The following is a 12,545-nucleotide window of genomic DNA, read 5'->3' on the forward strand; positions in this document are numbered from 1 at the left end:
TGGACAGCGTACAAAGATTCACGAGTGTTTTCCTTTACTAAGGTGAAAGCCTTAAGTGACTCGTTGTAATGGCTCCTTCCCACCCCCCTCAAAAAAAAAAACGGCGTCTAGTCCAGTGAGACAAAAAATATCAACATAAGGAATGGCTCATATACCCGTAAGCAAGCAAAGATGCAATGGCTGAATATGAATGAAGAAAGAAATGAAAGAAAGAACGAACGAACGAAAAATAAAGAAAGAAAAAACCTTTGGGTAGTGCATTAGGTGATCGTATGTGTCGTTAAGGAAGTAAACCTACAGTGCCATACGTTTACTTTGCACTGCGGATCGTTATGTCTCGCAAGAAGTGTGACCCCTGCAAGCGTGTAACTTAATACACTACCAAGTGTGCAGCAGGCTTTCGCCTTCGTGTGTTACAGGAATGTAACATGCTGTCGAACTTTTTCTTCGCAAATTGTATGTTACGATGCATACCAAATTAGGAATATTTAAAAAAAAATACTGCAAGTACTGCATGTAGCTTTGCTTTTATCTGATAATGTGACACCTTAGTCGTAAAGTTTGTAACAGAAGTGCCATTCGCTGCATTCTTGGCAACTCCATATTGTCTGGGGTGAGACTTTCTTCAAACCGCACCCGCAGCGTTTTTTTTTTCTAACCTCCTCCATTGTTTACGCAAACAATAAAGAAGAAGAAGAGAGAAGGTAACGTGATTACAAACACCTTGTCCACAGTTTCACGCATAATAAACAAGCATTCGACCTGATCGAACAGCCCCCTACGACGATCAACCAAGCCGAGACCGCAACCTAAGCCCCGCACCTGACTGATGACAGCGCATACTATCAGCGCATGGTTTTGGTTTTGTTTTGGGGGACGGGGGGGGGGGGGAGGAACTCGGGGAATTGCGGGAACGGTGCGCAAACCTCGACGAGCTACGCGCAGAGTCTAACGCCGGCGACGAACAAAGGCCCGGGTTAGACTACGCGTTAGCGCACTAATCAAGCGACGGTTAACCGAACCAAGCGTGCACCTACGGCAACGTCGTGAACTGGCCCTTTGTAGCAAAACGTGAAAGGGCGCGGAGATTAATGGAACTATACAGAACGGCAGACGGGCACCACGGTTCTGGTTACCTAGTAGAACTCATGCTAGTCCCCGAAGCGCGCAAAACAACTCCAAAGGTATTGGAGGGTCGCCGAGCAGACGAAGAAAAGAAAAAAAGAATAAAGAAAGAGACAAAAGACTTTGGTTGTCCTTAAACCAGACATGCCCACGCTACAGAAGTAAGCAGCGAACTGAAATTACAATTGGCTTGTTCAAGAACGTACTTAGTTGCAATGGCCAAGTAATTCTCCACCGAAGTAACCAATCAAATGCTGAAAAGTAACCGATTACTTCTAATTTACTTTCCTGCCTACTACTAGTGACCTTCAACGAATACAGTAAAAAGAACGAGCTGGCCTAGATATTTCAGTGTGTCCTCTGCCGAGATTCACACGTTGTTCCCCTTCCCCCCCTCAAAAAAGAAAAAAAAAAGAAAATTTACTTTGTTAACAATTTCGTTGGTTATCTTCCCTGGTTTTTCAGCAACGACGCTGAAAGCTCGTTTAATGTGCGCGATGAAGTCAGGGTAGGACTGTGTTGTAACGCACCAATACTTTGCTCACAAGATTGTGGTCACTCATCGTCGCGATGCTCAAACGTGGGTTTTCTGTGAAAAACCCGCGCTTTATTGTCGCTAGCGATTGGTGAAGGTGTTCTTGGCAGGGCCGCTAAAAAGCTGCAAAAAAAGATGTGATTAGATTAACACCTCGCATTTGCGCCCGAAGTGACCATCGCTATCGAGCCAATGAAGCACCGGTTGATTTCCTGGTCCAGTATCTAAAGCCGATATAGTTAACCGAAAGGTTGAAATCCGGGCCGGTTGCTACACTGTTGAAGGAAAAAACCAGTCAAAAAACACAAAGGACAAGATGAGACGTTAACACCACAACCACTGAACTATCAACTGAGCTATCCTCTTATCTTGTCTTTTTGTGTTTTTGACTGGTTTTTTTCCTGCAACCAATATAGTTAAGACGAGGAAAGAAATAGTGAATGAACCGATTTGCCTGTTTGATCACGCGCATATGTGATAAGACAGAGAAAGAGGTGGGGATAGCAAACAGAGGAAAGGCAGGGAGGTCAACCAGGCGTGCGTCCGGTTTAGTACCCTGTATACACTGGTGATGCTGCACGCCATTCATCACCGTGGACGTGTCGCTGGAGCTCCCGCCAAATTCAAGCGCTCAAAGCTTACGCCGCCTGTTACGGGTTGTCACGTCAATAAAGTAGTTGCTTGTGGGTAATTGGCTAAATTTATAAAAGTCAATAAGTGAAGTGATCGTTACCAAGAAAAAGGTAATCGATAAATTATAAAAGAAATTCAAGGAATGCAACTGTTTACAAGTACTTATCTGCCTACGATTCGCTACGTGCAAGTGTGCCATAAACTGATGAAGACGAAAATAACATAGGCGAAGACAAGCAACGGAGAAAGGCTTTACTGTAGAACTCCAGTTTCGGTCAGCTAGGCACATTTAAGCGAGTTGTCCTTCGACGCTTAGTTAAAATGGCAGTCAGGGATTGTCAGCGCCAGGAAGGCAGCCTGTACGACGTACCGACGGAAGGACGGAGCACCGAAGAGAGCGGCAATAATTTTGGCCCGACGACAATTAGGCCACGGCACCAGAACTATATACATTTACGACGACACAACGGAACAACGGCACCTCGTCGCTGACGACTGAACGACGACGACGACATTGACTACGACGTGCGCGGCACAACCAACCACGGTACCGGCGCTTATTGCAAACAGGTACATATCCCACACCGTACACCATTAATAAAATATATCCAGAGAGGGAGATTAGGATGGACTGCAACGACTGTAATGGCATCATTGGAATCGGACATATGCTGGCGGGGTGCCCCGCGACTCTCCCCAACCTCGTTGAAGAATGGACACAGAGGGAGAAAAGGATTCAAGGCCCATTGTTTCAGGACCAACTAAGGGCCGTCCAGAGGGCCCATGATGTCGCTGAAAGGCTTGGCCTGACAGTGCCAAGGTGGGTGCGGCCCGCCTTGACTTAAGAAGTCGAGCCTCTGGATCTCATTCCAATAAATGTTTTCACACACACACACACACACCAGGACAACACCAAGGACCACGCTTCAGAGAAAGGAATTATTACACGATGGCGAAGACAGCCACAACGTGACCACGGCAGTACGACAACGACGACGACTACGCAAAATGGCAGTGAGCGTGCAGACAGGACCCAAGAGTAGAGAAGTGGACAACACGAACTTGTCCACTTCCAACTGTCCACTTCTCTGCTCGTGCGTCCTGTCTGCACGCCTCACTTCTATTTTGCACAATGAATCCTTACCAACTAGTTCAGCTTTCTGTCGTTCTTAGACGACTTCTACGTCGGCAGCACGGGAGCTACTGACTACGCTAGGACTACATTAACGACTACGACGACGCGATCGCATGGGACGCCTCGCGGAGAGGGAACATGGAGTGCAAAATGAAAAAGAAATAGTTTTAAGGCGAAAGCCTCAAGTGGCTCGTTGCAATGGGCCATACCAGAAAACAGCGGCGTCTAGTTCAATGAGACAATGAGACAAAAAAAGATCATCAACAGGAATGGCACCCGTAAGCAAGCAAAGATGCAGTGGCTGAATATGAATGAAGAAAGAAAGAAAGAAAGAAAGAAAGAAAGAAAGAAAGAAAGAAAGAAAGAAAGAAAGAAAGAAAGAAAGAAAGAAAGAAAGAAAGAAAGAAAGAACCTTTCGGTAGTGCATTAGGTGCTCGCATGTGTCACCGAGGAGGTCGGCCTACAGCCCCGTACGTTTACTTCACACTGCGGCTCCTTATGTCTTGCAAGAAGACTGGCCCCTCTGATCGTATAAGTTAAAGCCCTACCAAGTGTGTAGCGGGCTTCCGCCTTCACGTGTTACAGGAGTGCAACCTGCAGCCGAACTTTTTTTTTCTTTTCCGGCGGCTTCTGCAAAGCACATATGTTGATGACGGTGAACACGATTATAAAAGTGATGAGAGACTCCATGATAGACGGAACCGAAACTAAAGGAAAATATTAGGTCAAGCTAGATCATCATTGTTAATTCGTAGAATCGGGAAGCCGCCACTCATCTATGACTATGTGACGTCAGCGCTGGCTGATTCACATATTGACAGAGGCAGATGAGATGGCAGCATGACCCGACCGTTTTGGCGTGGGCTATTCAAACTGAGGAGCCCCAACGGGACATTAGGCGGCAATTCCCTACGATAACAATGCAAAATATTCGCCCAGAGACAAGCGACAGTAGAACCTCAAGTTCCATAATGTATCGATTCTGCTCGTCCTAACACTTTCCTAGAATGCCCCTCTGAAGCAAATCGTAGTTTCTGCAAACGTATGACTGCCATATATGGTTCAACCTTGCAACCGACACTCATCCCCGCGAAAACGAAATGAACAAGAAGAACAATGTGCACTTTAATATCCTAATGGTCGCCGGGAGAAAGGACCGCTGCCGATGTTTGGCTCGAGGGGAACGTTTCGCTCGTCGCCGCCGTCGCCGGAAAGCACACACGATACGCGTAGCAATCAGTCGAGCACGCTGTTATTTTTTTTTTTAATCTCCTGTTCGTTCATACGTTCGCAGAGAGACGTCGATACCGAACTGTCTCAGCCTCACAACGCCCCTGTTCCTACACGGACCGTAAACGAGACCACACGACCTGCCACATACGTGCGACGCAAAACAGCAGCGACGGCTCGGATGGGCCGATCGCACGACGCCACCACCATATATAATAGGAGATCGCTGTCGGCTATGCCAAATATAAGTCCCTCTGAGCAGGCACCCAACATAACGCGAACGAATGGGGCGCGCGAGAATCGTGCGATTCCACATTTATTTGTGCGCTGAAACACTTATCTTGCAGGTCGTTCGCTTACTTTTGTTCTCCCTTCGGACCTTGTTATTATCGTGTTAGAAGAAAAGTTGGGCATGCGCGCAACAACGCAAGAAAAGTCTGTATCCGTGCTTGCACACCTAAAGTCCTTCTAACATGAATCCCTACCAACTATGTCAACTTTCTCTCGTTTTAAGCAGTTATTGTCAAACCTTCTTTATCCTTAAGTGTGCCGTTATTGTAATTTTATTCTTGTACTACGCATGCACAGGGCCGCCAACGGTAAGAGCAAACACGTCAGCATTAAAGTGCTCAGGAAGTTTTATTTTCACATGAAAATCATCAGAGAGTTAATTCGCCATTGGGCACCTTCATTAAGCGCCGTTTAAGGCCAATTTACACCTTGAGGTAGAAGAAAAGCTTAGGGTATACTGTTCTAAACTCTAATGATATTTTTCCACCTCACAGTTGGCGGTACCTTTTCCTACAGAGTATGTTACCTCCAACGGTATTCGTATAGAATTGATAGATAAGAGGTGGCTTTAGCTCGGTACCAATTCAGACTGCCCGATTCAAATCAAGGTAACACGGATATGTGCTTTCAGACCGATTTGGATTCTATGCGTTGCATTTACGAGAGAAACCTAGGTTGTACCGAATATAGCAAAATGTTGCTGCAGGCTTAAAATATCGTACAAAAATTGCCGAAATTATTAAATAGAAAGAAAAATAAATTTTAACCACGAAGCTTTCACTTCCGTAACTCAGCACTAAAACACACTCTCGCATTTATTGTAGAGGCTGACTGCTAAACCTGATTTCTCGTTCTCTGGCAAGACTTCTACCTTGCAAGACTAGGCAAACTGTTAGAGATATTCTAAGTATCTCTAAGCGACGGCAAACAACATTACCTTGGTTGTGTTCAGCTCCGTGACATAAATATATGTTTTGAATGTTTGCCTAAGGTTGCGTGGAACACCCTGTAAATAATTTCTGACAATGCTCTGTAGGTCTGGTACGCACGTAGTTCTGAATGAAAGAGCACACTAGCGAAGGAAAAAAAAATCATATTTACAGGCTTTCGCTTCGTCCGTGGCATGGCCGAAGCGAAACAGAACGACACTTTTCGCAAACGATTTCCTCGTGGTGAACCGAAAAGATTACTTCCTTCCATAAGTGAACGCTGACAGTTCCCGAAACAATTGCTGACGAGGTGGCTTAGTCGAAGTGACGCGCCAAATTACTCACCGCGATGGCCAAACATGCCAAACATCCTCAGGACGACGACGACGACGACGATAAAAGTGCTTCCATTGCACTTAATGCGCCATTCGTTTTCCACGCTGCGTACGAATCACGAAACTCTCTTGTTCCGAGTGCGAACCAAGACATTCGTTCCAATTTTGCGCACCTGGATAAGCCCGCAACTAAGACATCATCAAGCCACCGCTACATAACTAAAAGAAAAACAAATCTGGTTTTTCATTCAACAAAGGCAGTTCGAGCATGGGTTATAAACATGTCTCTCTCTTTTTTATATACTTAGAACATTATCCCAACAAAAAATAAACATTAGTCACTATCTCAGTGGAAAGCAGGCAAGAAAAAGAAAAGAGGGGAGGGTGGGGGTACTTAGACTGCGAAAGAATCTGCTAAAAGATACTCAAGTAATCCTGCCATCACCTTGGGGGTGGAAATGACGTGGAAGACATAACTCATGATGTTAACACTCATACTGTTCCTATGAACGGAAATATTCTCAGGATTTCTTCACAATTGCTTTTCCAGGAGAGTATATGCAGAGCAGGGTTAGTTCGGGTGTTGAGCTAGGAAACGAGTCCTGTAAAAACGTAAAAAGCTCTCTCGAGCACAAAGACACGCCGCGACAGGGCCTCATTGCAGGTCTCCTTCCCAACGCGAAAATTACGGGTTTGTTAGGAAAATTAATTAAATTCTGCGGTTTTACGCATCACAACCACGGTATGATTATGGGGCACGCCGTAGTGGGGGACTCCAGAATAGTTTTGACGACCTGGGTTTCTCTGAAGTGCGCCCAACGCACAGTACAAGAGCGTTTTTTTTTTTATTTTGGTATATGACGCGGTGGGTTGGCTGGTTGGTAACAACGTTATTGATAGAACTGCAGAGTTTTCACCGACGGGGCCTTAGGTCTCCCACGTGGGGACGTCGAGGTGTTGCCTAACCGCCACCTCGCGGGCCTGCTCGACAGCCCAGAGTTGGTCGCCGAGACCGGGGCTGCGCAAGGCCCACCGCGGCGGAAGGATTGCGGAGTTGGCACCGTGCGGGTTTTTGTTACAGTCCCAAACCATGTGAGTTCAAGTGGCTACATCGGTGTGGAAGACCTTGCGTATATTTGTCGGGTACGTACCGGGGTAGAGCCTGTGGTACTGTGCCGGGTTAGGGTACGTGAGCGTCTGCAGTTGTCTGAGGGCCGCCGCCTGCGCCCTGTCCAGCTTGTCGCTGGGCGGAGGGAAGGTCCGGCGGGCCAGGCAGAGGGCCTCGGTAATTCGGTTGTAGCCGGTCAAGAAGTCTTTGGTGCTGTCCCATCGACGACGGTCGCCGGCCTTGTTCGCGAGCTCGCGCACCTTGGCGTGTGCCGTCTCGTTTCGGTTGCGACGCGTCCCCGATACTGCTCCCACGTGCGCCGGGAACCACAGGATTCTGGTTTGAAAGTCTACCTCCCGCTGGACTTGTCGATTGCTCAGGACTCGGGCCGCTTTCCGTGAGATCCATCCTTTGGCGAAGTTTCTGACCGCTTGTCTCGAGTCGCAGAGAACCGTCGTGCACGTCTTATCCACGAGGGCGAGTGCCACCGCCGCTTCCTCTCCGCTTCTTCTGCGCGCTCGCCCGCTACACTTTCCGATATGCGCTTCTTGCCTCTCGAATCGACGACTCCAACCGCGAATCGCGAGCGTTCTGCGTATTCCGCGGGGTCAACGAACCGTTTCCCCGTTTCGTGTCCGCGGGTGTGTAGGAGAGCTCTGGCCCTGGCCACTCTTCTGCCCCGGCAGTGCTCTGGCTGGAGTTTCCGCGGAATCTGGTCGACTCTAAACGTTTGTCTGATCGCGTCCGGAACAGCGAGTTTCTGGCCCTGTGTGGTGACGGATGCCGAGACTTTCCGTGATCTGGCGTCCCGCTCTCGGTGCCCGCTAACATTTCTAGTTGTGCGATGCGCCTCTGCGATTTCGCTCAGCGTGTTGCGAAGCGCGAGCTGGAGCAAGAGGTCCGTGCCGGTGGACTCGGGTGGACCCAGTGCTATATTGTACACCCTGAGGATGAGGACGTTGCTCTTGGCCTCTTCTCCATTGTACCAGTTGTGGAATGCCGCGACGTACGCAATGTGGCACGCGACGAAAGAATGTATGAATCGTTTGAGACTCGCGTCCCTCATTCCGCTTCTCCTGCTAGTGACCCCTTTGAGGATTTTGATAGCGTCGGCCGTCTTGTGCTTTAGTTTAGTAATCGTTGCGCCGTTCACGCCGTTGACCTCTATTATCATTCCGAGGACTCTTGTTCTCTGGACTATCGGGATGGTTGCCCCATTGCATGTGCGTATGCTCGCGTGGTCGTCGGCGCATTCCCACCAACCCCGGGTGTTCTGCCCCTTTGCGTGGGACAGCGTTCCGACTTTTTCGGCGAACACCGTAACCCCGCATCCACGAGGCGTTTCTTTATTCTGTCGATTGCTAGTTGCAGTGCCATGTCTATGTGACCGTCACTGCCTTCGTGCACCCAGATTGTAATGTTGCCGGCGTGTATTAAGAAGCGTTTACTTCTAAAATGTTCGGTGCTGCGTCCTATACAACAATGCGTCTTACTGCATGCGAAATTTAGCCTACTTAAGATAGGAGATACAGCACGGCTGCACTAATGATGAACGCGAAAGGGACGCGCAAGTGAGCAAAACCAAGCGCTTCTCCACTCCTTCCCAGTTGCAAAATAAAAAAGAAAGAAAAAAGATTTGGAACCACGAAATACACAAACCGGAAAAAAAAGAAGAAGAATGTCTCGTGAAGAGGAACGTCTACTACACGTCCCCTAAGAATCAACTTCAATATCGAGTGCGAATAAAGACTTGTTTATCCAGTATGCATATACACTCCTGGGATCATTTTTACGTTGCGAAAGGGAAAAGAATTTAACTACAGAAAGAAGCCGCAATGAATAGCTTGTTCTATTTTCATTTCTGTTCTACTCGCGAGCAAAGAGGGGGAAACGAAAGAGCATGTTTCCATTGGTTCCGTGAGCCTTCGGTCCTATTTCTTTGAAGTGTTTTCGCGCTGTCTCCAACCATCAAAGGAAGCGCATCGATCGGGACCAACGACAATTCGTTTAAAACCGTTCAGCTCAACATGCCTACAATGTTCGTGCGAGCGTCGATGGCTAGAAAGCCTGAATATCCCTTCAGGCTTTAAGCGAGCGTGAAAATTATTTTATATACACACAGTTCCGTTTAGCACTTTCTTTCCGCAAAGCGCTAAGGTCCTCTACCAGCTGAGTACTTTTTCAACGGATAGATGTCGCACTTTCTGCGTGCTCTTTTTTTGCACGAGTTCGAAAAAGATTCGCACTGTTAGCATGCCTGGCTTCCCAATAACCTATCCACCGTATTACCGCATTATAATCACAATCATTTTTCTTTTCGCTTCTTTGTTTAACACAGCAACGCGATTCCTAACCACCATATAATGTTATCCTGAATTTTGGGCATTGTAATAATACCCATGTGCGTATAACGTACTTACTACGGCGCTCGTAACTTCGTTCGTATTATACCGAAGCAACACGATTCACGTACGCCGAAACACCATCGTGAATTCCGTCTATTAGCGAAATTACGCGAGCATAACTAACTACTAGTCAGAGCCTGAGCAGCACGTTGCGGCAACTATCACGCACAGCCCGCACGTGAAAACCACTCCACTCGCTGACCGTGAGACCGTCATAAATTATACCATCATAATGAGACGTCTTTTGACTTTGTGACTATTTATGATTGCGTCATAATCATAAATAAACGTCTAAGGCTAACAACAGACGGCTAAGCGGCCAGCGGCCTTCTCAACTCTCGTTCCAAATATCTGACGAATCCAGAAATAGAGAAGAGAGTTTCGCTAAGATTTCATCGAAGTCAAAAACGATGCAGCCTATACGTTGCCACCCAAGGGAAATGGTGGCTGAGCTGTGCTTGAAACTTGACGAGAAGGTCGCCTGCGCCCGGGAGGACCTATAGCCACGTTTGTCATGCACACAATTTAAACTACGTTGTGTTAGTAATTTAAATTGGGGGTTCTGGCGTACCTATCCATCTCCGACAGCACCACTATAGATAGGAACAAGCAAGATCGAGTGAGGTGGTGGAGTATACAAGCTGCTGTTCTCATCTGGTAAACTCAGCTGGTAGCCAGCACATGACATGCGTTCTCTTTGCTCGCCACTGTCGTTACTGGTGCTGTTGAAGATGGTTACGTTGTGTTTCGTTGTGAACACAAACACGAAGTGTTCAGATGCAGCTACAATATGCGCTTTCCTTAACTTCTTTTTTTCTTCACGTCGATTCAAGGTGGCTTCCAGAAGCCCAGGTGTATGTCAGTACTTGAACTTGAAGGTGTACTTTTAGCAGTCAACGCGGAGGGTCTTCAATGCAGGTCGGAAGTGGAACACAAAGTAGGTTTATTCGGGTGTCGTTTCCCGATTGCGTCCGAGATAAAACTGATAGAAGCGCATAGAGAACGGCTCCGAGATGAACTCACCTTCCTTGTCGACGAATTTTCGCGACGCCAACTGGATCACCGGCGACACCTGGTTGAAGGTTCGCATCCGGAGGGAAACACACGCGATGACCGGATGCAACCGCAGGCGAAGCACCAACCGTCTTCCAAATGAGGCGACGATGCCTTTTCGTCAATTGGTCGCTGATTGATTGATTATTTCTTCTCGACAGGTGGCGTATGAAGCTTCAGGCTGCAAGAAAAAAAAAAGCAGAGAGGTTTCTTTTAAAAAAAAAATCTTTTTAAGCCTTCTTGAGAAAAGAGAGGTGGAATTTAGAAGAACGAGTATAGAAGGAAGACAGCACGAAACAAACAGTCGGTAAGCGCGAATAGTGATAGCAGATCATTGAGCACCGGCAACGTTGGGAATAGAATAGAAGTGAGACTCGAGAGAATTCTCAAATGCTACCAGAAAGACATTCAGTAGATTTCAGTAGATCCAACTGCACGACCACCATACGGGGGTTTCCCCGAATCAGTGCTGTAATGCTTTCCTCCACTATGCAGCATGTTAGACTTTTATCCGATTTTCTGGGCGCACGACGACATGACAGTAATTTTTTTAGGCACAGACACCTCGAGCACAAGAACAAAAAAAAAGCATAATAGAGGCTTTTGTTAAGGAATATTGCCCCGCGCAGCTTTACTTTTTACCGGAATTTGTTTTCACTGCAGCAGTGCTGTAATCAAGTTGTAGCTCTGCGTAAGACATACCTATGCGAAATTTCTGAAACGCTGCCGACGATTCTATAGCGAAAGAATATTTTCTAATGAAATTCTGTGCGCATCCCAAGCTGTGTTGTGCGTTCTCCGATGTACGCAAGCACCAGCAATTTCTTCCTTTTTTTTACATCATTTCATTTTTTTTTCTCCTGGAATGTTCACTGAGTAACGTAAAAGTAGCGGACCCACTTGACCCATGAGAACCCTGTTGCCGGTCTGTCTGGGCACAAGTATGCCCAGCAACGAGTTCCATTTTTGACTGTTGTCTTTGGCAGTGTTTGGTTCCCAGTCCCCACTTTAGAACATGAAAACGTGCAACGAAAGGTTTTGCACCCAAAAACTGCAATTAGAGCATGAACGCCGGAGTCCGCGGAAGGAGACAAAAGCGGAATCCTAAATTCGGGTGCACTTCACTCTAACGTTGGAGCCAGTCCGTGTTCATAAGCAAAACCTGCCTACATCGTGCATTCAATCGAGCCCGCTGTCCAAGTATGTTGGCCCTTCACGACGATAATTTCGAACTGAACGTGGTCACTGTGTCTACCGACATTCCAGCGGAAACACGAGTTAGGTCAGCAGTGTATGCGCAGAGTTTGGTTTTGTCCTCGGTATACCGCGAGAACAAACATTAGCAACAACTGGCGACCCGAGGAAGTCGACTTTTCGACGATGACTTAACAAGAATGTCGTATACGGACACAGCATACCAAGCTTCGAGCTCTTAGGTGCTGGCGATCTAAAAGGAATTAAAGTCACGTGCGTCAAAATGACGCCATGTACGCCATCTTGTTGTCTTATTCAACAGTTTCCACTGTGGCTGACGGAGGTAAGCGGATCGAAATAAAGCGCAGCTTTTCGCCGCGCTGGCTGTAAAACAATATGGCGGCCTCGATGACGTCAGTCCATACACCAGAGCATGTCACGCTTCACTGGCGGGTGTTTCTACCACGTGACTTCTTATTCGTGATTCTGAAATGACTCCTGAGCGACGAAGGCAAATGAGACCGAACAGAAAACAATCAGTCTTAAAAACATCCCTAGACGCAAGCTTTCGA

The 12,545-nt window shown here is 47.3% G+C and overlaps 1 protein-coding gene across 2 annotated transcripts in view; it reads right to left on the minus strand.

Annotated features, from left to right (window-relative positions):
• LOC135917978 (tyrosine-protein phosphatase Lar-like) overlaps positions 1–12,545 on the minus strand; it is a 691,474-nt gene that overhangs the window by 476,924 nt on the left and 202,005 nt on the right. For both annotated transcript variants that reach the window (XM_065451631.1, XM_065451629.1), the window contains exon 3: positions 10,750–10,960. The gene's annotated coding sequence lies outside the window, so the exon portion shown is untranslated. The remainder of the gene's footprint in view (positions 1–10,749; positions 10,961–12,545) is intronic.

The sequence above is a fragment of the Dermacentor albipictus genome, chromosome 9 (assembly GCF_038994185.2).
Source record: "Dermacentor albipictus isolate Rhodes 1998 colony chromosome 9, USDA_Dalb.pri_finalv2, whole genome shotgun sequence".
Lineage (NCBI taxonomy): Eukaryota > Metazoa > Arthropoda > Arachnida > Ixodida > Ixodidae > Dermacentor > Dermacentor albipictus.